Source organism: Mus caroli, unplaced genomic scaffold (genome assembly GCF_978045245.1).
Source record: "Mus caroli unplaced genomic scaffold, Mus_caroli_1 scaffold_8, whole genome shotgun sequence".
NCBI classification, from domain to species: domain Eukaryota; kingdom Metazoa; phylum Chordata; class Mammalia; order Rodentia; family Muridae; genus Mus; species Mus caroli.
In genome coordinates this window covers 42,056,246-42,082,182 of record NW_028227263.1, presented here as the reverse complement: position 1 = coordinate 42,082,182, position 25,937 = coordinate 42,056,246, and the positions used below count along the sequence as shown (strand labels likewise).

General features: G+C 40.8%; 2 pseudogenes across 1 annotated transcript; one reads left to right on the top strand and one right to left on the bottom strand.

Annotated features, from left to right (window-relative positions):
• Positions 1-1,919: 1,919 nt before the first annotated feature.
• On the bottom strand, positions 1,920-25,190 carry LOC110288366 (tripartite motif-containing protein 12A-like; annotated as a pseudogene). The gene is made up of 8 exons (XR_015047834.1): positions 25,123-25,190; positions 12,720-13,195; positions 11,821-11,916; positions 9,787-10,017; positions 4,819-4,841; positions 3,640-3,735; positions 3,381-3,407; positions 1,920-3,137 (listed from the first exon to the last, which is right to left on the bottom strand). The product of XR_015047834.1 is annotated as a tripartite motif-containing protein 12A-like (transcript).
• LOC115030311 (zinc finger protein 106 pseudogene) lies at positions 5,708-8,379 on the top strand (annotated as a pseudogene).
• Positions 25,191-25,937: the final 747 nt, after the last annotated feature.

Below are 25,937 nucleotides of genomic sequence, written 5' to 3'. Positions count from 1 at the left end.
TGTTTGAATCTCAGAAAGAACTCAACATACACCCAAGGAGGCAACCTGCATGGTTGAAAGCAGACTATCCTTCAGACTCCATGTTCAGGGGCCAAAACCATAAACAAAAACGCAGCAAGGGTCTTCAGTGGGGTATGTCTTACTCTTTGAGAAGCCCACACCCCTCAGGAGTGTCTTCTCAGGGCCTCACCCCACCCCCCACCCTTCTGCATAAACCTGCATTAAGACTGCATTGAACTGCAGGTATTGTGAAAATAAAGTAAAAGCAAGAGCTGAAACACCTGTAGGCTAATGGAAGACTGGAGTTATATCTTCTCAGTGAGAAGGATGAAGGTGACCATGTGAGCACAGCATTGGCCACACTGTCAGTGAGCAGTGCCATGGTGTGTGTGATTCTGTGTGCAAAACACATCGACATTTATTTGTAACAGAGGAAATGGATTCCTGTGGAACACAATTATGGAAGCAATATTGAAAGAAAAGTTTGGACAGCTATGAAGTTAAGAGCATTTATTTGTAGTAAACAAAAGAATTACAAATTGTGAAAACAACCAAAAAACCTGCAGTTCTGCAATCTAGTCATTCCATTTCTTAAAACATAATGGAGTAAGTAAACCAATATATATTCTTTATTCTGTTAAACAGGGTCTTACTCTGTATACAAGGGTGGCTTCAAATACAGAGCAATCTTTCTGCCACAACTTGCCAGATACAGGATGGCAGGTATGAGCTCCCATGCAAGGATCTGATACACGATCTTAATGATCATTTAATTTAGTCACAGTGATAAGGTTTCCCAAGTGAATAAGACACCATGCTGGACTGCCAGTCACATGCATGAAACAATGTAAATCCCTAGTAATAACTCTTATTTATGTTTTACACTATACCAAAAGATAAATTTATTACTGCCATTAGTACTAAAAATAACATGAATGTAACAATTTAGTAGTTGATTATATATATGAGTGTGTGTCTATATGTGTGTTTATATATACCTGTGTGTATGTTTATATATATATATATATATATATATATATATATATATAAACATACACATGGTACCTTATTCATTTGGGGTCCTTATTGTGACTAAAAAAGTGATCACTAAGAATACACACACACCCCTCCATAAATAAGCTGGAGTGGTCAGGTAATGATAATTTTTATTTAAGGGACTAGTAATAAGACTTCAGGAAAGCTAACTCTTTTTTATTTTCCCATGGTTTTATGGGACATTATAACACAGCATGTATCTCACAGTAATTAACAGAATAAACACTGATATAATTCAGTGGATGCTCTACCCTTACCTAGTTTCTTTTCATGAAAAAAATTATATTTGCACAATTTGTGTTTGTGTACATGTCTGGGCCTCTACATGCTACAACATATGTGTGGAAGTCTGGTGCATGGAATTGAACTCAAGTGCCCAGGCTTGTTGACAAGAACTATATCCCACTGGCCCATTTCTCATACTGGCTTGAAGCAGAGTATGAAAATAAGCATAGTCACACTGGCACTGCTGACACATTTGGAACTATGACTGGAGCTCAGATACTCTGAACACAGTACCTTCTTTAGTTTGTTCTTTCTTTCTCTTTCTCTTTCTCTTTCTTTCTTTCTTTCTTTCTTTCTTTCTTTCTTTCTTTCTTTCTTTCTTTCTTTCTTTCTTTCTTTCTTTCTTTCTTTCTTTCTTTCTTCCTTCCTTCCTTCCTTCCTTCCTTCCTTCTTTCCTTCCTTTCTTCTTCCTTCCTTCCTTCCTTCCTTCCTTCCTTCCTTCCTTCCTTCCTTTCTTTCTTTCATTCCCCCTCCCTCCTCTCTAACATGATTTAGACTATCAATGCTCTTCAAAAATATGGAATGCTTCATAAACTCGCATGTCATCCATGAGCAGGGGTCATATTGACATTCCCTGATCATTCTACTTTGGGCACACATGATGCCTGAGCAAGAACACAGTGTGCCTCATTGTGATGCTTCTCCTTCATTCTTTGATGAAGATGCATACTGGTAAAACTGGCCTACAGCTAAGGGTGCATTTCTTAACCACAGATTCCTACATATAATTTTCAGAATGAATGGACAAGTTGTTGAAGAATTTTCTTTAATCTTCTTTCATTGATGGGCAGGATGAAGTTATAGAGACCTGACAGAGCTGAGGCAATTAGCTCAGTGGTGGAGCACCTCCTCAGGAGTGGAGCACCTCCTCACCATGAACAAGGCCTTGGCTTCCATCTCTGGCGTGAAGAATAAGAGAAGAACTTTGCAGCAGTGTTATCTTACACAGTGAGCACTCAGGCACTTTTCCTTGACTAAATGGGAAGTGATTTACTATTCTCACCTAAAACAAAACAAAATTGAAAGAAACTGAGAAGAATCTGACCTAGAGAAATGAATATATCCTTTTCTACCAATGAAAGACATTCACACAGAAAGACTATAGTCAGGAAAATAGAGAGAAAAAATGGTACCGCTTAGCTTAGGCATATGGATATACATATTAGAAGCAGAGACCCTGCACTTAAACAGGCAAATGTTAAGAGTCTGGCCAGCATATTGTCATCGCTCTGAACTTCCCATGGGATTAAAATATAGAAAAACCCTATCAGGAAATGAAGCTGTACAGAATCTGTAGATAAGAGTCCCATTGTTGGAAATATTGTAAAAGGAGAGAGTGCCAGCTGCATAGTCAAGGAAAACACCAACACGTCAGGGCAGGACCATTAGATACAGGGTCAAGACACTAGGCTTGCCTGTGAAAGGACACTCTTAAAAAGCATTATACATAGACTTTTTCCACAGCCCTATAACCCAGAAGCCATATTTTGGTTGATAATGTGAATCATTCTTAATCCCCCTACGAAATAAAGGGCTTCTTTCAGCATTTGTACGAAATATTGGATTGAAGAGGTAGCTTCCATCATTTAACCCCAGAACCCAAGCACCTTTTCCAGACACATCTACTTCCCAGTAATGTTTTCCTGATTGGATAACTGGGTGTCCCAGGACACCTTTATGAGAGTTTTCACAGCCATGTTCAAGATTCCTCGCTTGGTGGTCTTCATATCATATTTGCCTTTTGTCGTCAGTAATGGCAATGTTTGGATTGTTGTTTTGAACCAGCGTCACTTGAACTGCACAAAACAGGACAGCATGTCATGAGGACAGGAAACAGCCTTCCCTGTGATGTTATTAATAGAAGGCTAAGAAGAAATTGTACAGGCACTGGAGAGAACTTTGTGCAGAAGTCACAGGAGAGGCAGAACATTGCAGGAGCATTACATACTTTGGAAGAAGCAACATGAGGCCTAACAGAAACATAAGCTCTGCAAAACTGTGAGAAGTGGGTAACTTACGATGCTGCAATTTTTCCTTACCCCAGTAGCGTTGAGCCTCTGTGACCTCTGAAAAGGGGTAAAAATTTACAATATTAAATGCATGCAAAGGCACTGTAAAGTCCTTTTCTTCTGTGGGTCAGGGGAAGAGTTGGAAACCCTAACAGGGTCCTTTAAAGATGAACAGTCATTGCCCATCTGAGATGGTTAAATCACGAGTAGCTGGAGGCTACTCTTCCTTGTCCATATCTAGAAACCACTAGAATCCTGCAGCCAAATCACAGAACATAGCTCTCCTCACCTTGCAGCACTTGCAGCATGCCTTGAAGGGGCTTGGAACATTCTTCTTTGTTCCCTGGGGATGGATTTAGGCTTCTTCATCGAAAAAGTATGACTCCTAGGGATAAAAAGCAATTGACCTGCAATCCCTCCCAGTGACCCTCAACTACCACAGACTTCCTCTCCTTTCCACCCACAGATGACCTTGAGCTCTTTCGAGCAAGCTGAAGAGGTAGAGAGATGGCAATCACATGAATACAATCATGTCTCCTTCAAATTACTTTCAATGAAGTGTTGGGAAGGTCTTAAATTCTCAATCAGAACCATGGTTCTTGGCTTATAAAATTAAAGTTATTTTTCTTCCACTCTGACTGCTTGAGCTCACAAGAGACGATAAAGGAATAAATCTTAAAACAAACCAAAACTAATGCCTGAAAAAAGTGTGTGGAAAATATTCCCATGAGTGTTAAGTGTGAGAAATATATCCAATGTCTTCAAAATGCTTAGCCAATATGGAGACTCGCAAATAATGTCTGATTTTTCAGGTTCTCTTGAAGAAATTCAAAACAGTTGGAAAAGATGAGTACAATAAAGTAAGACTAATATAACCCCAGTGTCTAAGGAAAATCCTGGTTGCCAGCTGGGTATGCCCTATGGACACAAAGATACCTACCCTCTACCCACACTTCCATAGAGTATGGGAAAGAAAAGTATAGTTAATCAAACCTGCATCAAAAAGGATTATGTGTAGAGAGTCAAGGCTGTTTTTTAAATCTAAATATAACAACAGAGAAAGATTGAATGTCTTCTAGTCTCAGAAGAAAATAGTGTGAATATATAGAAATTTTCCAAATGGAAAATTGTGTGCATATTGCAGACATACAAGACACATCCTATCTACCAAAAACAAGGACCTGTTAAATCCAGATTTACAGCCACATGCAAGCACACAGGGTGAACTACAATAGAGTTAAGAGTACCCTAATTTTTTAATCCCTAATCCAACTACTGAGCTAAACTCTTCAATTCCCCACAACCCATCTCTCTACCATAGAATCTAATCTATTCTCAATAGTTGTAATATTGCTTTTTGATCAGAAACTCAGTACTTCATCTAAATTGCCCCAACCTGTTAGAAATTATGTTCGACTTGAAAGCTATATCATTCTTACCACATAGAAAACCTGGCACCCATACATACCGTTTTATGATGTTCTCCACACCCTAGATAGAAACAGAGAAAACAGGAATTAAGACTTCTCATTAAGATAAAGGGGTTGTGGGGGGTGGGAGTTGAGAATCCTCACAACTGAAATTCTGTGAAAGAAAAGTCATGACAATACACAAGGAGCTATTTCCTGCAAGGGATAGTCTGTAAATGAGTTTATTGAGGCAGCAAACAATGACATCTAATTGAGGGGCAGACAAAGTGATGTATCAGAGAAAGATTTGTTGGAATGAGTCAGAAATAAGATATGCCTAACTCTCAAGAGAGCAGACAGGAAAGGGAGGCTCTTTAAGAGCAGTGCAGGAAAAAAGAGTCAGTTGGAAGTCAGGGCAGTGAGTGTGGTTCTTACATATGCTTCACTTCAGTTTTGCTTTTGTCTGTGACTTCTTCAGTTAGGCTTTGAGATGGCTGACTTTCTACACAGACTACTTAAACACATTCTTTACAAGACTTTTCACACATATCTCATGGACTTCCCCTCTTAGCCCTCCATTTTTTTCTCTCTCTCATTATTATGTCTCCTTTTAAAACTTCTGTGATGGTTTGTATATGCTTGGCCCAACAAAGTGGCACTTGTAGGAGGCGTGGTCTTGTTGGAATAGGGGTGGCCTTGTAGGTCTGTCACTGTGGGCATTTAAGAACCTTGGTCTAGCTGCCTGGAAGCCAGTCTTCTCCTAGCAGCCTTCAGATGAAAATGTAGAACTCTCAGTTCCTCCTGCACTATACCTGCTTGAATGCTGCCGTGCTCCTCCCTTGATAATGGACTGAGCCTCTGAACTTATAAGTCAGCCGCAATTAAATGTCCTTATAAGAGTGTACTGGTGGCGGTGTCAGTGCCCAGCGTGGAGCGTCCCAGGCCACTGGACCAGAGGCTAAGGGGGCGTCTGGGAGCTCCCTTGCTGGGCCCTCGACGGCCAGATGGCGTAGGAAGGTTGGGCTCTGAGTGTTGACATTGAGTGCTTCAGATCTGGTCACTATGGTACGAGAACGAAAATGCATATTGTGCCACATCGTGTATGGCTCAAAAAAGGAGATGGATGAACACATGCGAAGCATGTTGCATCACAGGGAACTTGAGAACCTGAAGGGCAGGGACATTAGTCATGAGTGCCGAGTGTGCCGGGTCACAGAAGTGGGTCTCTCTGCATATGCAAAGCACATTTCTGGCCAGTTGCACAAAGATAATGTTGATGCCCAGGAAAGAGAAGATGATGGAAAGGAAGAGGAAGAGGAAGATTATTTTGATAAGGAACTTGTTCAGTTAATACAAGAAAGAAAAGAACAAAGTCGACAAGATGAACCTCCCAGTAACAGCCAAGAAGTAAACTCAGATGACAGGCAGCCCCAGTGGAGACGAGAAGACCAAATCACTTACCAAGACAGAGAGAGCTATAGTCAGCCACCTAGACACCATCGTGGACCCCCACAGAGAGACTGGAAATGGGAAAAGGATGGCTTTAATAGTACTAGAAAAAACAGCTTTCCACATTCTTTGAGGAATAGTGGTGGACCAAGAGGAAGTTCTGTCTGGCATAAAGGTGCTACAAGAGGCTCTTCAACTTGGTTCCTTAATCATAGTTATTCTGGAGGAGGCTGGCATTCAAACAATGGGATGGTAGATTGGAATTATAATGGTACAGGAAGGAATTCCAGTTGGCATTCTGAAGGAACAGGTGGCTTTCCCAGCTGGCACATGAACAACAGTAACGGAAACTGGAAATCCAGTGTACGTGGTACGAATAGCTGGAATTACAATGGCCCTGGAGACAAATTTCAACAAGGCAGAAACAGAAATTCTAACTATCAAATGGAAGACATGACCAAGATGTGGAACAAGAAATCTAATAAGCCAAGCAAGTACAGTCAGGAGAGATGCAAGTGGCAGAGGCAAGACAGGGACAAAGCTGCCAAGTACAGGAGTCCTCCCAAGGGATACTTCCTTCAGAAGGCCTACTTGAGTTCAATTTTGAACAGCGAGAAAGTCAAACCACTAAACAAACAGACACGGCAGCCTCAAAAATTAATGGAAAAAATAGCACCAAAGCAAGGGACAAGTTCCGCCGCCGGACACCTTACCCTTCCCAGAAGACTCTAGATTTACAGTCAGCCCTGAAAGAAGTCATTGGCAGCAAGTCAGACACACTAGAGAAGCCTCTCTTTAATTTTAGCTTAATAACTGCAGGACTGCGCAAACCAGTTGATAAAACAAGTAATCCTCCAATGCTAAAAACACAAAAGGAAGGACCTCCTGGATCTCCCAGTCACAAAGCCATTTCTGATGGCACTGCTTTCTGTGAGGCGGCAAGAGCTTGCCCCATTACTGAGCAATCTGAGCCACATCAGAAGTCACATAAGGTTCCATTACTGAAATCCCCACTCCTTCCACTTCCAACCCCTAAATTAGGTCCTCATAAGCATAATTTAAAGAACTGCTCAAAAAATAATGAGACAAAGTCCTTTCCTTCTGGAGATCACTCACATCCCCTGAACACGTCTACTCTAGAAGGTAGCCTTGGTTCTTCCTACACATCCAAATCACACAGTTTATGTCCTCGTGTTTTAAAGGAGAATAAAACTGTATTAGGCACTCAAAAAGAACCTAATGAGAAGTTAAATAGCACATCACAGAAAGCCCAAGAAACAGTGCTACAGTGTCCCAAAACACTGCAGAATCCACTCCCTACCACACCCAAAAGGACGGAGAATGATGCAAAAGAAAGTAGTGTAGAAGAGTCTGCCAAAGAGTCTGTGAGCATCGAGTCTCAGCCACACTCAGCTGGAAACAGTGCCACCACATCTGATGCAGAAAACGATGGCATAAAAAGTGAAGGTGTAGCTTCACTGACCACAGAGGTTGTGTCCTGCAGCACTCACACCGTGGATAAGGAACAAGAGAGCCAGATCCTAGGAACACCCAAGAACCTGTCCGCCTCCCCACATAATTCCACAGTTCACCAGAAAGAAGCTGAGTTACAAGTGTCAGCAGCGACCAGTCCACACTCTGGCTTACTGCTAGACTTGAAGCCCTCTCTAGAAGATACACAGGATAACATCCTTGTTAAATCTGAAGGACCTTTTGAAACTGAGAGCTTTGAGGACACTAGCCTGGATGCAGAGCTTCAAAAAACTGATCTCAATAATCAGCCCCCAGGCACGCTTCTTCCCTAACTAAGTAAACTTGGTTTTCCCGCCTCGCTCCAGAGAGATCTAAGCCGGCATATCAGTTTGAAGTCCAAAACAGGAACATATCTCCCAGAGCCAAACCTCAATAGCGCTCGACGAATTCGCAATGTTAGTGGCCATAGAAAGAATGAAACAGAAAAGGAATCTGGGCTTAAGCCAACCCTACGACAGATTCTAAATGCATCAAGGAGAAATGTTAACTGGGAACAGGTCATTCAGCAAGTAACCAAGAAAAAGCAAGAGCTGGGCAAAGGCTTACCCAGGTGTGTGCCTCTCATACCTGTCCTTGGTTTCTTTTAAAGGTTACCACACTTTGGCCTTGATTAAACGCAAGTTCTTGTTCAACTTAAATTAAACGTGTGCCAAAACTATCCATTGTAAATGTCTGCTTTAATTCATTCAGTATTAAGCACTGGCTGTTCCTATATGACACATGTGATAGTCTGTCTTGACAGAGGATGCCATTAAAATGGAGGCACCTGAGACACTAATTGGACCTAGGATTACATACATCATCAGAAATCTGTCACTTTAGTTCAGATGGACTAGAATGTGTTATCTGTCTCTGAATCTTAATGTTTGGAACCAATGGTAAAAATTTTTGATTTGTTTGTTTGATTGCTTTTTGGTTTTCAAGATGGGGTTACTCTATATAGCCCTGTCTGGTCTATAGAACAGACTGGCCTCGAACTCAAAGAAGGCCTGCTTCTGCCTGAGATTAAAGACATGTGCCGCCACCAAAAAAAAAAAAAAAAAAAAAGAGTGTACTGGTGTCTGTTCACAACAGTAAATCCCTAAGACAACTTCTTAAATTTCATTTTTATATTTCTTTTATAGCTAATTTTATTTTATGTGTGTTTTGCCTGCATGTATGTACCGTGTACCACCTGTGTATCTTTGCCCAAAGAAGTCAGAGGGTGTCATATCTCATGGAACTAGAGATGGCTGTGAATCACTGTGGGTTTTGGGAACAGAACCCTGGTGTCATTAATGGCTGCTCCATCGCTCTAGACTTACTATTTTACTTCCTTTTCTTTTTAAAAAAAATTATTTATTTTATGTATATGAGTTCTCTATCAGCATGTACACCTGCATGTCAGATGAAGCATCAGATCCCAGTATAATTGCATGAGAGCCACCATGTGGTTGTTGGGAATTGAACTCAGGTCCTCTGGAAGAGCAGACTGTGTTCTTAACCACTGAGCCATCCCTTGAGTCCACTATTTTACCTCTTGGTTGTAGCATTTAATAGCTTTAATAAGGAGAGGGTGTTGGAGTTCATAGCACTGGAGTTACTTTGAGTTGCAATGTGGGTACTGGGAATTGAACCCAGGCATTCTGAAGAGCAGCCAATGCTTTTAATTCCTGAGCTACTGCAGATGAAGAAAGCCTTAGATTATCCTATGATGTACAACATAAACATCTCTTAGTAGTTTTTTTGGCAGTGACTAACTGGAATTAGTAAAAGGTACTTGAATCACACAGAGCTCTGCAGAGAGCTGGTGGCATAAATGCCCTTGGATCCAATAGATCCCTCCAAGATTTAACTTTTGTGCTGTTCTCTACAAATTCATAAAAATAAAATTCCACTCCTTGTTATTTGTGCATGCAGTGATCCCTCCAGACTCTGAAACTGAGTCAGCAAAGAGCTCAGGAAGAGCTCACTGTCATCACCAGCAAGACCACAGCAGCAGAGAGGAAGGGCAATGGCTTCCATGCCTTCTGACTCTCGGACCCTGGGACCTCCTGCAGCCTTACCTGCAGTATTTCTATGTCTGAGCACTGTAACTGATGTTCCACATCTGAGATGAAGTCTTCTAGCAACTTGCTCTGCTGAGCATGCTCATTTTCAGACTCTGCCAGGTTGTTCATAATGTTTTCCTTCTCTTGCTTCAGCTTCTGCAATTCCTTCTTCTCCTCAGAGTCCATGATATCCCTCATTCGTTTAAACTCTGACTGAACATTCTCCACATCTTTCTGTATTTGATTCTTCAGAAATAAGAAAAGGGAGAACCATTAAGTTTGTCAAAACTTGCTGCGTGTGAATTGTTGTTTTTGTTTTGTTTTTGCATTTGTTTGGTTTTTTTTTCCAGACAGGGTTTTTCTGGGTAGCCCTGCCTGTCCTGGAACCCACTCTATAGATCCCCCTGCATCTGCCTCCAGAGTACTGAGATTGAAAGCATGCTCTATCATCTCCCAGCCTTGTATGGGAATGGAGATAGGGAAAAGGAAGGGACTCTTAGGGAATCTTGGATAGCCTTTTAGTGTCTGTTAATGACATTCCAACACACAGACCTCTGGTCAGCTTTCCTAAGACCACCTAAACCAAAATGGAACACCAAGCTATGATCAACTTTCGTACAGCTGTCTAAGACAGTTGTTTCTGCCTGTAATATTCCTCATTCTACTTTTAAAAAAGACTTTATTGTTGGAAAGATAGTTCAGAAGTTAAGAGCACAGGCTACTCTTCTGGAGGTCTGAAGTTCAATTCCCAGCACCCACATGGTGACTCACAGGAAACTGTAACTCTAGATCTAAGAGATCTGATGTCCTCTTCTGACTTCCATGGGAACCAGACACACATATGCTTAAAATAAAAAAAAATATTTAAATTATTTTTGATAAAAAGCACTTTAACAATATATTTATTAAAAATGTATTTATTCTTATTCTCTCCCTCTCTCCACTCTGCTTCTCTCTCTCTCTCTCACTCTCTCTCTCTCTCTCTCTCTCTCTTTTTCTGTCTCTCTCCCTCTCTCTTTGTTTTGACTGTTTGTATCATGTGTGTCAGGAGAGGATACTGGGAGCTCCAGAGCTAGAATTATGGATAGTTATGAGCTACCATGTGGATATAGGGAACCAAATCCAACTCTGCTGCAAGAGCAAAAAGTACTCTTAACTATTGGGTCATCTTTCTACCCGTCTCTACTTCCCTCCCTTCTTCCTTCCTTCCTTCCTTCCTTCCTTCCTTCCTTCCTTCCTTCCTTCCTTCCTTCCTTCCTTGTCTTTCTTCCTTGTCTTTCTTTCTTTCTTTCTTTCTTTCTTTCTTTCTTTCTTTCTTTCTTTCTTTCTTTCTTTCTTTCTCTCTTTCTTTCTTTCTTTCTTTCGCTCTTTCTTTCCTTTCTATCTATCTATCCATCTATCAATCAATCTATCTATCTATCTACCTACCCATCCATCCAGCCTGCCTTCCTTCCTTCCTTCCTTCCTTCCTTCCTTCCTTCCTTCCTTCCTTTCTTCCTTCCTTACTTCCTTCTTTCCTACCTACCTACCTACCTACCTACCTACCTACCTACCTACCTAACTACCTACATATCTAGACCACGTTTCACCTTGTAGCCATAGTTGACCTAGTACTTGCTATGTACACAACACCAGTCTTTACCTTACAGATATCTGTTTCTGCCTCACAGCTGCTGGGATTAAAGGCATATGCCATCATATGTGCCGTTACATTCTGCTTTTAACCCCCTGGCAGAAGTTAAACACTGATTACATATCCATGACCCACCCATTCCCAAGTATCTTCTTCTGTAGAGACAGTTTCAGAAGGCACCATAGAAATGACCCAGTATCCATTCTGACCAAGCATCCTCCAAGGTGCCAGCTCCTCACAGAGCCCAGCTCAGGTGTGATACACTGACTCTGCATCTCCAGCCAGGGGAACCAATAGGGAGGAGTATCAAGGTTTCTTGGCCTCATCAACTCCCAGGAAGTAAAGACCCCAGGAGCTTCTTGCCCAGGTCCCTTCCAGGCATCAGGCTGACACCCTTAGGAAGGGTCCCCACTTGCCTCCCAGTAAGTTCTATCCTTCTGAAGTTCATCTTTCCAGTTTTCAAATTCTTTCTTATCTGCCATCAGCCTTTGCAGAACTACCTGCAGCTGCTCCTGTAAGAAAGGAATTGTAGCAAAGTCAAGCTGTGTGCTTAGTAGGACTGTTGTTCTATCCAAAGGCCAAAACCTTCTGGAAAGATAGAAAGCTAAGGCTTTCTACCTTTCTTTTAAAGAATTGTAATATGAATTCTTTACATAAAAATGATATACACATATAGTTTTAATCTATTATGAACAAGTAGATAAGAAACTTTTGAAAAGAAGGCAAACAGGGACAAAATCAACTTGGTCTGGGAAGTTTACAGAAACCCAGGGTATGGCAACTAGAATCTAGGAGTAGGAAGAAAATAATAAGAAATAGCCATCTATTTGGAAAATGATTCCCCGTCTTCTTTCAAAAAGGTGGTCTCAAGCCATGCCAGGTATATAGATATCAGAGAATAATTTGCAACTTGCAGCCATCAGTTCTCTCCTTCAGTGGTCTGGCTTCTGAGTTCAGACTCAGGCCGTTATACTTGGCAATAAGCCATTAAGGCATTGCTCCAAACCCTCATCTTATTTACTTTGACACCTAAAGAATAATCAGAGCTTTTCTTGGACATAAAATCTCAACAGTATACAACAAACTAAAAACACTTGCTCTTGTTCTAGAGTTTGTCCCCCCCCTGGTAGATTCTCTCAGGATTAATCTCAATGGATAGTCCCATTCTTTCAGGCCTCAGAAGGTAACAGGATGGAATGAAATCCTAGGTCTGGATTCCATGATGATCAGGTAACTGAATGATCATAGGAAGTAAAGGTTTTCCATCTGGAACTGTTTCCTGCTAAGTCTCCCACCCCCCAACCCTCCTCCTTACCTTGTACTTCTGGGCCACCTCTTCAATGAGAGCTGTTTTGTGACCACGGTGCTCCTGAGATCGCTCACAAAGCAAGCAGATGGCCATCATGTCCTTTCTACAGAAGAGCTGGAGTTTCTCTCCATGTCTTGCACAGGTAAACACTTTCTCCTCCTCTTCTGGGCTGGTCCTGAACTCTTTGAGCCTCTCTACTATGTTGGCCACATGTAGATTAGGCCTCAGATTGCTAAATAGATGCCTAAGCCGGCACACAGGGCAAATGAACATTTCCTTATTGCATTTGATGGATTCAAAGTACACCGTGATGCAGCCTTGGCAGAAGCTGTGACCACAATCTGCACTCACAGGTTTCACCATCAGGTTCAGACAGACAGGACAGGTCACCTCCTCCTTTAAATTCTTCATGAATTGTGAAGCCATAGTTGCTATGATCCTGTGTATGACTGTCCTGACTCCTCCCACTTCTTCTCAGGTGCCTATGTGATTGGGATGGTGAAAGGGGGCAAGTAAGAAATGGAACATAAGTCCATTTTCTGGCTTCTTCTCCACCTCCATGAGACTCTGAACCATACAGATAAGCTTCCCTTCCCCCACTCATCTTCCCTGTTCTCTTGAGCCTTCTGGGCCAAGCCAAGCTGCCCTAAGCAGCTTGTTAGCCCAGGGAGATCTCCATTCTTCTCCCCACTCTCAGCCCACCTACATTGGACTTGATACTCCTGAACTATACAGAACTGCAGGTCTGCAATCATATGACCCAAGTATATCCACCAGAGGCATGCCATACCAGGACCATTGAGGTTGATCCCTGCTCCCAGCACCTACTACAACAAGAACACCCAGGAAACAAAACCATCCAGATGACTAAAGTACCTCCAAAAAAACACAATAAGAGCTAGGGCAATATGATACCTCCAAAGCACAGCTACCCACCTCTACAGCAGACCCTGGATATCCTAACACAATTGAAACCGAAGAAAATGACTCTAAATTCAATCTTATAAAGATGATAGAGGCCTTTAAAGAGAAAATGGATAAATCCCTTAAAGAAATACAGAAACATACAATCAGAGGTGGTATGTTTGTTTGATTTTGTTTTGTTTTGTTTTGTTTTGCTTTTTTGAGACAGGGTTTCTCTGGATATCCCTGCCTGTAATGGAACTCACTCTGTAGACTTCAAACTTAGAAATCCTCCTGCCTCTGTCTCCCAAGTACTGGGATTAAAGCCATGCACAACTGCCCATCCGGATAGAAGTCTTTTAAAAGGAAACAAATAAATCTCTTAAAGACATACAGGAAAATACAATTAAACAGGTGAAGGAAATAAATACAACTGTGCAAGACCTGAAAGTCGAAATGGAAACAATAAAGGAAATAAAAACTGAGGAAACAAATGCAAGCATCATGAACAGAATACAGATGTTTAAAGGAAGAAACTCAGATGTAGAAGATACAAGAGAAGAAATTGATACCTCAGTCAAAGAAAATGTTAAAGCTAAAACACTCCTGACATAAAACATCCAGGAAATCTGGGAAACCAAGAAAAGACCTAACCTAGGAATAATAGCAATAGAGTTCCACCTCCAAGGCCCAGAAAGTAATCCCAACAAAATCATAGAAGAAAACTTTCCAAACCTAAAGAAGGAGATGCCTATAAACATAAAGAAGCTTACAGAATACCAACTAGATTGGACCAGAAAACAAAATCCTCCTGGCACATAATAATCAAAACACAAAATCTACAGAACAAAGATTATTAAAAGCAACAGGATCATGATGTTTACTGAGAGGCTCCACTCAGTAGCTGACTCAGATAGGTACAGACACCCACAGCCAAACAGTGAATGGAGCTCAGGGACTCTTATGGAAGAATAGGAGGAAGGAATGCCAGCTATGAAGAAGATAGGAACTCCAGAGGAAGACCAACAGAGTCAACTAACCTGGATCCTTTGGGCTGAGTCTGAACCACCAACTAAAGAATATATGCTGGCTGGGACCAATGCCTCCTCACTCATATGTAGCAGATGTGCAGTTTGACCTTCATGTGGGTCCTGAACAACTGGAATGGGGGCTATCTAAAAGCTGTTGCTCTACTTGCTGGGCTGCCTTGTCTGACCACAGTGGGTGAGCATGTGTGGTGGAAAGTGGGTGTCTATGGCACACATGTGCCATGCACTGAAATGCAGGTCTGTGGGTGGCCCAGTGGTCCATAGGTCTCTGTCTTCCTTTTCTACTACTCCATTGTGTGGTGGTAGGTGGGACTCTGTGTGTCTATGGCCTGCCTGTACTTTGGGGAGAAGTGTAGGTCTTTGGGCTTGTGGCATGGGGAAGCACAAGTCTATGTCTTCCTCCTCTCATGCTGCACTGCATGGATTTGATTTGATTCGATTATTTTATGTGACAGGTTTAAAACCACATTGACCACCAAGCCAGGTATCAAGCTAGTATGAAGAAATAAATGGCTACCATCTGCTCTGCCCCTGGCTGAGAGACTGATGTAAGAACCAACACCACCAACAAGGTGTCTCTTTGCCCACTGCCAGGGCTGGTGGTAGGGACTACTCTACTTTCAGTGAGCTGTATGGATGTTGTCTTTGGCAATGTGGCCTGTGATGTCTCTTTGTGGAAAACGACCCTCTGTCCTAGCATCAGCCTGGGCTTTTTAAGGGAATCTCCCAGGAACCTGCTGGTCAACAACTAAACTGAATGAAATCCAGTCCACCAGGTGAACCTTGCCTGACTACAAAAGATGGAAAGTTCAGACTCTGTATCCTCTATTACTGAGTCCTCACTAGGGTCATCCTCATAGATTCCAGGAAGTTTCCACATCACCCCGCAAATGCCCTCTAATTCAATTGACTCTCCCTGCATTCTCTTCCTCCATCCCTTTCCCCTAACCTAATCCATCCTACTTCTATCCCTACCACCCCCTGTCCACCAGTAAATTCTATTTTATTTCCCCTTCCCAGGGATATACATGCTTACCCCCTAGAGCTCTTCTCTGTATCTAACCTTTCTGGGTCTCTGGATTATAGTTCAATTATCATTAACTTAACACGTAATATCCACATATAAGTGAATACACACCGTATTTGTCTTTCTAGGTCTGTGTTACCTCACCCAGGAAGGTTTTTTTTTTTTTTCTAACTGCATCAATCTGTCTACAAATTTTATGATGCCATTTTTAAAACACCCAAGTATTACTGGATTGTATAAATGTGCCACACTTTATGACATCTAGGTTGTTTCCAGTTTCTGGTTATTATAAATAAAGCTGCACTATACATAGTTGTGCAAATGTCCTTGTGGTATGGTGAAGCTTCCTTTGGGTACATGTTCAAGAGTGGTATAGCTGAGCCTTGAGGTAGATCAATTTCCAATTTTGTGAGGAACAGCCATATTGATTTCCATAGTGGTTGTATAAGTTTAAACCAACATCATCAAAGAAGGGAATTTTTCTCTTCCTTGACATCTTCACCAATATTAGCTGTCACTTTTGTTATTGAGCTTAACTATTCTGACAGTTATAAGATGGAATCTCAAAGTCTTTCTAATTTGCTCTTTCCTGATGGCTAAGAATGTTGAACATTTTTTTTAACTGTTTCTCAGCTATTAGAGATTTTTCTATTGAGAATTCTCTGTTTAGATCTGTTCCCATTTTTAATTGGATTATACTTTTAATTATATTGTTAATTGGATTTGGGCTTTTGATATCTAATTTTTTGAGTTCTTTATTAAACCTCTATCAGATATGGTGTAAGTAAAATCTTTTCCCATGTTTTGTCCAATTGGTGGTGCCCTCTGCCTAAGAGAAAGTTTTTAGTTTCATGAGGGAGCTCCTGTTTATTAAACTGTTGCTCTTAGTGCCTATACTATCCATGTTCTATTCATAAATTTATCTCCAGTGTCAATGTATTCAACACTAGTCCCCATTTTATCTTCTTTCAGGTTAGGTATATCTAGTTTTATGCTGAGGATTATATTGGATCCATTTATTAGGTGTCCACAGATGTGTGTCTGTATGTCTGGGTCTTCCATTCAGTTCCATTGATTATGGTCTTTCTTTCTTTCTTTCTTTCTTTCTTTCTTTCTTTCTTTCTTTCTTTCTTCTTTCTTTCTTTTTTTTTTTTTTGTTTTTTTTGTTTTTTTTCGAGACAGAGTTTCTCTTTATAGCCCTCTTGGCTGTCCTGAATCTCACTTTGTATATCAGGCTGGCCTCAAACTAAAAATGTGCTTGCCTCTGCCTCCCAACTACTGAGATTAAAGGCTTTCACCACCACTGCCCAGAATACAAGAGATGGAAGAGAGAATCTCAGGTGCAGAAGATTCCATAGAGAACATCGGCACAACAATCAAGGAAAATGTAAAACGCAAAAAGATCCTAACTCAAAACATCCAAGAAATACAGGACACAATGAGAAGACCAAACCTACAAATAATTGGAGTGGATGAGAATGAAGATTTTCAACTCAACGGACCAGCAAACATCTTCAACAAAATTATAGAAGAAAACTTCCCAAATCTAAAGAAAGAGATTCCCATGAACATACAAGAAGCCTACAGAACTCCAAATAGACTGGACCAGAAAAGAAATACCTCCCGACACATAATAATCAGAACAACAAATGCTCTAAATAAAGATAGAATACTAAAAGCAGTAAGAGAAAAAGGCCAAGTAACATATAAAGGCAAGCCTATCAGAATTACACCAGATTTTTCACCAGAGACTATGAAAGCCAGAAGATCCTGGACAGATGTTATACAAACACTAAAAGAACACAAATTCCAGCCCAGGCTACTATACCCAGCCAAACTCTCAATTAACATAGATGGAGAAACCAAAGTATTCCACGACAAAACCAAATTCACACATTATCTCTCCACGAATCCAGCCCTTCAAAGGATAATAACAGAAAAAAACCAATACAAGGACAGGAACCACGCCCTAGAAACAAAAAGAAGGTAATCCCTCAACAAACCTAAAAGAAGACAGCCACAAGAACAGAATGCCAACTTTAACAACAAAAATAACAGGAAACAACAATTACTTTTCCTTAATATCTCTTAATATCAATGGACTCAACTTCCTGATAAAAAGACATAGACTAACAAACTGTCTACACAAACAAGACCCAACATTTTGCTGCTTACAGGAAACTCATCTCAGAGAAAAAGATAGACACTACCTCAGAATGAAAGGCTGGAAAACAATTTTCCAAGCAAATGGTATGAAGAAACAAGCTGGAGTAGCCATTCTAATATCTGATAAGATTGACTTCCAACCCAAAGTCATTAAAAAAGACAGGGAGGGACACTTCATACTCATCAAAGGTAAAATCCTCCAAGAGGAACTATCAATCCTGAATATCTATGCTCCAAATACAAAGGCAGCCACATTCATTAAAGAAACTTTAGTAAATCTCAAAGCACACATTGCACCTCATACAATAATAGTGGGAGACTTCAACACACCACTTTCACCAATGGACAGATCATGGAAACAGAAACTAAACAGGGACACAGAGAAACTAAGAGAAATTATGAGTCAAATGGATCTGGCAGATATCTACAGAACATTCTATCCTAAAACAAAAGGATATACCTTCTTCTCAGCACCTCATGGTACCTTCTCCAAAATTGACCACATAATTGGTCACAAAACAGGCCTCAACAGATACAAAAATATTGAAATTGTCCCATGCATCCTATCAGATCACCATGGACTAAGGCTGATCTTCAATAACAAAATAAATAATAGAAAGCCAACCTTCACGTGGAAACTGAACAACACTCTTCTCAGTGATACCTTGGTCAAGGAAGGAATAAAGAAAGAAATTAAGGACTTTTTAGAGTTCAATGAAAATGAAGCCACAACATACCCAAACTTATGGGATGCAATGAAAGCATTTCTAAGAGGAAATCTTATAGCTCTGAGTGCCTCCAAAAGGAAACTAGAGAGAGCACACATTAGCAGCTTGACAACATACTTAAAAGCACTAGAACAAAAGGAAGCAAATTCACCCAAGAGGAGTAGACGGCAGGAAATAATCAAACTCAGGGGCAAAATCAACCAAGTGGAAACAAGAAGAACTATTCAAAGAATCAACCAATCAAGGAGCTGGTTCTTTGAGAAAATCAACAAGATAGATAAACCCTTAGCCAGACTCACTAGAGGGCACAGGGAAAGCATCCTAATTAACAAAATCAGAAATGAAAAAGGAGACATAACAACAGATCCTGAAGACATCCAAAACACCATCAGATCCTTCTACCAAAGGCTATACTCAACAAAACTGGAGAACCTGGATGAAATGGAGAAGTTCCTAGACAGATACCAGGTACCAAAGTTGAATCAAGATCAGGTTAATGATCTAAACAGCCCTATATCCCCCAAAGAAATAGAAGCAGTCATTAATAGTCTCCCAACTAAAAAAAGCCCAGGACCAGATGGGTTTAGTGCAGAGTTCTATCAGACCTTCAAAGAAGATCTAATCCCAGTTCTTCACAAACTATTCCACAAAATAGAAACAGAAGGTACTCTACCCAACTCATTCTCTGAAGCCACAATTACTCTTATACCTAAACCACAAAAAGACCCAACAAAGATTGAAAACTTCAGACCAATATCCCTTATGAATATTGATGCAAAAATCCTCAATAAAGTTCTTGCTAACCGAATCCAAGAACACATCAAAACAATCATCCATCCTGACCAAGTAGGTTTCATCCCAGGGATGCAGGGATGGTTCAATATATGGAAATCCATCAACGTAATCCAGTATATAAACAAACTCAAAGACAAAAACCACATGGTCATTTCGTTAGATGCGGAAAAAGCATTTGACAAGATCCAACACCCATTCATGATAAAAGTCTTGGAAAGATCAGGAATTCAAGGCCCATACCTAAACATGATAAAAGCAATCTACAGCAAACCAGTAGCCAACATCAAAGTAAATGGTGAGAAGCTTGAAGCAATCCCTCTAAAATCAGGGACTAGACAAGGCTGTCCTCTTTCTCTATACCTATTCAATATTGTACTTGAAGTCCTAGCCAGAGCAATTCCACAACAAAAGTGGATCAAAGGGATACAAATTGGAAAAGATGAAGTCAAAATATCACTTTTTGCAGATGATATGATAGTATATATAAGTGACCCTAAAAATTCCACCAGAGAACTCCTAATCCTGATAAACAGCTTCGGTGAAGTAGCTGGATATAAAATTAACTCAAACAAATCAATGGCCTTTCTCTACACAAAGAATAAACAGGCCGAGAAAGAAATTAGGGAAACAACACCCTTCTCAATAGTCACAAATAATATAAAATATCTTGGCGTGACTCTAACTAAGGAAGTGAAAGATCTGTATAATAAAAACTTCAAGTCTCTGAAGAAAGAAATTATAGAAGTTCTCAGAAGATGGAAACATCTCCCATGCTCATGGATTGGCAAGATCAACATTGTAAAAATGGCTATCTTGCCAAAAGCAATCTGCAGATTCAATGCAATCCCCATCAAAATTCCAACTCAATTCTTCAACGAATTATAAAGTGCAATCTGCAAATTCATCTGGAATAACAAAAAACCTAGGATAGCAAAAACTCTTCTCAAGGATAAAAGAACCTCTGGTGGAATCACCATGCTGGACCTAAAGCATTACTACAGAGCAATTGTGATAAAAACTGCGTGGTACTGGTATAGTGACAGACAAATAGACCAATGGAATAGAATTGAAGACCCAGAAATGAACCCACACACCTTCAGTCACTTGATCTTCAACAAGGGAGCTAAAAACATCCAGTGGAAGAAAGACAGCAGTTTCAACAACTGGTGCTGGCACAACTGGTTGTTAACATGTAGAAGAATGTGAATCGATCCATTCCTATCTCTTTGTACTAAGGTCAAGTCTAAGTGGATCAAGAACTTCACATAAAACCAGAGACACTGAAACTTATAGAGGAGAAAGTGGGGAAAAGCCTTGAAGATATGGGCACAGGGGAAAAATTCTTGAATAGAACAGCAATGGCTTGTGCTGTAAGATTGAGAATTGACAAGTGGGACCTCATGAAACTGCAAAGCTTCTGCAAGGCAAAAGACACCATCAATAAGACAAAAAACCACTAACAGATTGGGAAAGGATCTTCACCTATCCTAAATCAGATAAGGGACTAATATCCAATATATATAAAGAACTCAAGAAGGTGGACTCCAGAAAGTCAAATAACCCCATTAAAAAATGGGGCTCAGAACTGAACAAAGAATTCTCACCTGAGGAATACCGAATGGCAGAGAAGCACCTGAAAAAATGTTCAACATCCTTAATCATCAGGGAAATGCAAATCAAAACAACCCTGAGATTCCACCTCACACCAGTCAGAATGGCTAAGATCAAAAATTCAGGTGACAGCAGATGCTGGTGAGGATGTGGAGAAAGAGGAACACTCCTCCATTGTTGGTGGGATTGCAAGCTTGTACAACCACTCTGGAAATCAGTCTGGCGGTTCCTCAGAAAATTGGACATAGTACTACCGGAGGATCCAGCAATACCACTCCTGGGCATATGTTCAGAAGATGTCCCAACCAGTAAGAAGGACACATGCTCCACTATGTTCATAGCAGCCCTATTTATAATAGCCAGAAGCTGGCAAGAACCCAGATGTCCCTCAACCGAGGAATGGATACAGAAATTATGGTACATTTACACAATGGAGTACTACTCAGCTATTAAAAAGAATGAATTTATGAAATTCCTAGCCAAATGGATGGACCTGGAGGGCATCATCTTGAGTGAGGTAACACAATCACAAAGGAACTCACACAATATGTATTCACTGATAAGTGGATATTAGCCCAAAACTTAGGATACCCAAGATATAAGATACAATTTGCTAAACGCATGAAACTCAAGAAGAATGAAGACCAAAGTGTGGACATTGTGCACCTTCTTAGAATGGGGAACAAAACACCCAGGGAAGGAGTTACAGAGACAAAGTTCGTAGCTGTGATGAAAGGATGGACCATTTAGAGACTGCCGTATCCAGGGATCCATCCCATAATCAGCTTCTAAACGCTGACACCATTGCATACACTAGCAAGATTTTGCTGAAAGGACCCAAATATAGCTGTCTCTTGTGAGATGATGCCGGGGCCTAGCAAACACAGGAGTGGATACTCACAGTCAGCTATTGGATGTATCACAGGGCTCCCAATGGAGAAGCTAGAGAAAGTACCCAAGGAGGTAAAGGGATCTGCAACCCTATTGTTGGAACAACATAATGTACTAACCAGTACCCTGGAGCTCTTGTCTCTAGCTGCATATGTATCGAAAGATGGCCTAGTCGGCCATCACTGAAAAGAGAGGCCCATTGGACTTGCAAACTTTATATGCCCCAATATAGGGGAATGCCAGGGCCAAAAGAATGGGAATTGGTGCGTAGGGAAGTGGGGGGGCGCTATGGGGGACTTTTGGGATAGCATTGGAAATGTAATTGAGGAAAATATGTAATAAAAATATTAAAAATTAAAAAAAAGCAACAACATCAACAACAAAAACAAACAGTAAGACAAAAACAAATACACTAAAATAACCTACAAACAAACAAACAAACAAACATGGAATTCATTTGTGTTGACCAACTACTCCTGTGCATGGAGCTTGCTTTGGAGAATCATTGATATATCCAGCAACACACCATTGGAGAAACCTGATTTTTAAATTTTAAGAGAGAAGGCATGACATTGGGTGAGTAATAAGTAGTTGGAGAGGGGAAAATTAATAATAAAAATTTTAAATGTTTTTAAAAATAAAAAGATAAATGATTACCATCACTCCTACAATATCATGTCAAAGACAGAGGTCATGACAAGAACAAAGATGATGATTTATGGGGCATTATTTAGAAAATCATTATACTTCTTAAGAGTGTTCCACAAGAAGATGAAGCAGAGAAGAAAGTAGAGAGGATATCATTAAGGAACTGATATTGAACTACCACAGGACACTCCCACCAATGACAGCTGCATATGCATGGAGAGCATTGTTCTGGAAGGATCATCTGAAGGGCCACAAAAGTGTTTTTAATAATGTATCAAGAGTGAAATGATATGAAACTTCTTTTATAACCACAATGGTATGAAATTAGAAACCGCCAAAATAGAGATTTGGAAAAAATTCACAAATATGGAAATTATACACCATTCTCTAAACCAATGAGCAAAGAAGAAATCAAAGGGAGGTTTTTGAAATATGAAATGACAATGGATGCACACACCCCAGCATTTCACTCTAGGCTCCAGACAGTCTAAAAGTGGAGCATACATCTCAGCAAATTCAGCAGTCTAGAAAGTCTAAGAGGGAAGCCTGCCCGGACTACATTAAACAAAGAAACATTATCTCAAGTAAATACCTTAATACTTGGCCTCAGGCAAGGAGACAAAAAATAACTAAACCAAAAGTTATCAGATGGGAAGAGAAAGCTGATGAGAAAGACCCAAGTAACACGAATGAATTATGAGCTGTTATTCTTTGTCTCTGTCTCTGTCCTTCTCTGTCTCTCTCTCTCTCCCCTCCCTCCACCTACCCCCTCTCTCATTTTGGGAGCAGGGTTTTACTATGTAGCCCTGGCTGTCGTGGAGCTCTCTATGTAGACCAGGTTGGCTAGAACTCACAAGGTTCCTCTTGTCTCAGTCTTCTCAGTACTGGAATTAAAAGCATGTGCTCAGCTGCTCTAAGTTCTGGTCTTTAAGACAATAGGTAAGGAAATAAAGGCAACAGATTCATAGTCACACTAATGAAAGAGAGAGAGAGAGAGAGAGAGAGAGAGAGAGAGAGAGAGAGAGAGAGAGAGAGAGAGAGAAGAAGAGAAGAGAAGAGAAGAGAAGAGAAGAGAAGAGAAGAGAAGAGAAGAGAAGAGAAGAGAAGAGAAGAGAAGAGAAGAGAAGAGAAGAGAAGAGAAGAGAATAACTCAAGCAAATTCAAGAATGAAAGCACTGGCTTATGAACAGGGACTAGAACCAGTTGATAAGAAAGGGAAACCCACAAAATCAACCTTGACAGGAGAAGGTTTGTTGACATCTTCTGGGTGCCTAGATTAGCTAGAGCAAAGCCTTGATATCCCTGATCACACTGGTTTCTCACATGGCTCTCTCAAGCTTTTTTTTTTTTTTCATTTGTGACTTTTAACATCAATCAAAAAATTAATTTTCATTCTTTAAAGGTAGAAAGAGGCTGTGGCAGTCATGTGCTCCTGACACTACAGAAACTTGGGGGTGGGGCTATGGGAAGAGCTGGAGACCAGTCTGGGCAACATAAAATGTATCCTATCTCCAAGAAACCTTACAAAAGCTGTCACTTTGGGGGAAATCTTCAGATGTTTCACTGGAGCAGGCTCATACTAGTTTTTCCATCTTCAAATACCCCTTCCCCTCTGCGTGGGAACTGAACCCAAAGCTTGAAAAGTACCCTATCACTGAACTAAGTTACAGATGTCTTTTAAAAAAATTATTCTATGAATGAGTCTTATTGTGTTGCTCATAATGGCCACCAATTTATAATCCTTCTGCCTCCTGTGTATCTGGAATCTCAAGCTGGGCTGAAGTCTATATTGGTATGGAGAAAATATCTGAAGGGGAAGGAAATAGCTGAAGTTATTCCCTGGCTTGGGACTGTCAAACAGGGTCGGTGACTAAATAGCAGGCTCTCAGTCTCTGGTACTAAACTGAGAGAAACTCTGGGTCTCTTAGAGGAGTATTTTGCAACTTTCCTAATGCTGCAACTCTTTAGAAAACTCCCTCGTGTTGTATTGACCCCAACCATAAAACTGTGGTCTTTGCTACCTCATAACTATATTTTTCTACTCTTGTGAATCATAATATAAATATATGATATGCGAGATATCTAAAGTGCAGCTCCTGTGAAAGGTCATTCAAAGGGGTCCGATCCGGTAAAGAACCACAGCTCTAGAGTATGAGGAAGTACCATTTTTTAACACATAAAAATGAAATAAAAAGCAGAGGCTCTGATCCAGCTTTGCTGCCTGGAAAGGGAATGTCTGTCATAGACAACAATGTTCTGGATCTCATGAACAAGGTACAATTCAAAATTACAGATTGTGAAATGGAAGGGGGAGACTAAATCTGGACAAAAGACATCTTTAAAGTAGGTTGTTGCTGTTGGTTGTGGTTTTTTGTTATTGTTGTTGTTGAGGAGGAACCTCCCTCAAGCTCCCCCATTTGCATTTTCAGTCAGAGGCCAGCAGCCCCCTACCTGTGCCCCACTTTTACAGGATAAACTCACCCAAGCAAAAGCAATGTTCTCCTTTCAAAGTCTTCAAAAGTCTGCCCCCTAAAATTGCTCAGCCCGTTATCAGAAGCCAGAAAGTTGTAAATCAGGGAGAATTAACTCACCAATCCAGAGCTTCAAGGTATTTCCGACTGGAAGCTAGAGAAAAGAAAGTTTGAGCACTCGAAATGAAATAGAAACCACAACTCTACAGACCAATGAGAGGCCTTTGAGTATGCCTGCAAGGCCCCACTGCTGAGGAAGTTACCTTCACATCAGCATTGGCTGGCTCTGGAGACTGGGGAGGAGTTATGTGCAGAGCCAGGGGGAAACACCTCACCACCCTCACAGCAGAGAGTAATGAGCTGCAGAGGGCTCTCCAGCTGCCCTATGGTCTCCTCCAGATTATTTATTGTGTGGCTGAACAGACTTAGTCCTTTCCCAGTGCTGATCTGATCCACCCATTCATTTCCTCCCTTCTAGGAGTCCTTCACCAGAATGTCTTGGAGGTTCCTATTTGGCTTAGAGGTGTATTGAACAACTATATACTATATACTCAGCACTACCAGAATTAGAAGGGGGAAATCTGTAGAGCTGGGAATGAGGTTCAGTTGACTTAGTGCTTGCCTATCAAGCATGGAGCACTGGGATGGTCCTCAGAAGTGTATAAAACCAGCTGTGGTGGCCCCTGCGGTCTGTCTTCCTTACTCTTCCACTGCTCTGATAAATACCATGACTAGGACAAGTTATAAGGAGAGTGTTTGATTTGGTACTCAGAGTTCCTATGGGTTAGAGTTAATAACCACCACAGTGGAGAGCCTGATAACAGGCAGGGAGACATGGTGCTGGAGCAGGAAGTGAGACGTCACAACTTGAGACACTATCTTGACACACACCTGAGGCAGAGAGAGAATGGTGGTGGTAGTCTGAATGTACTGAA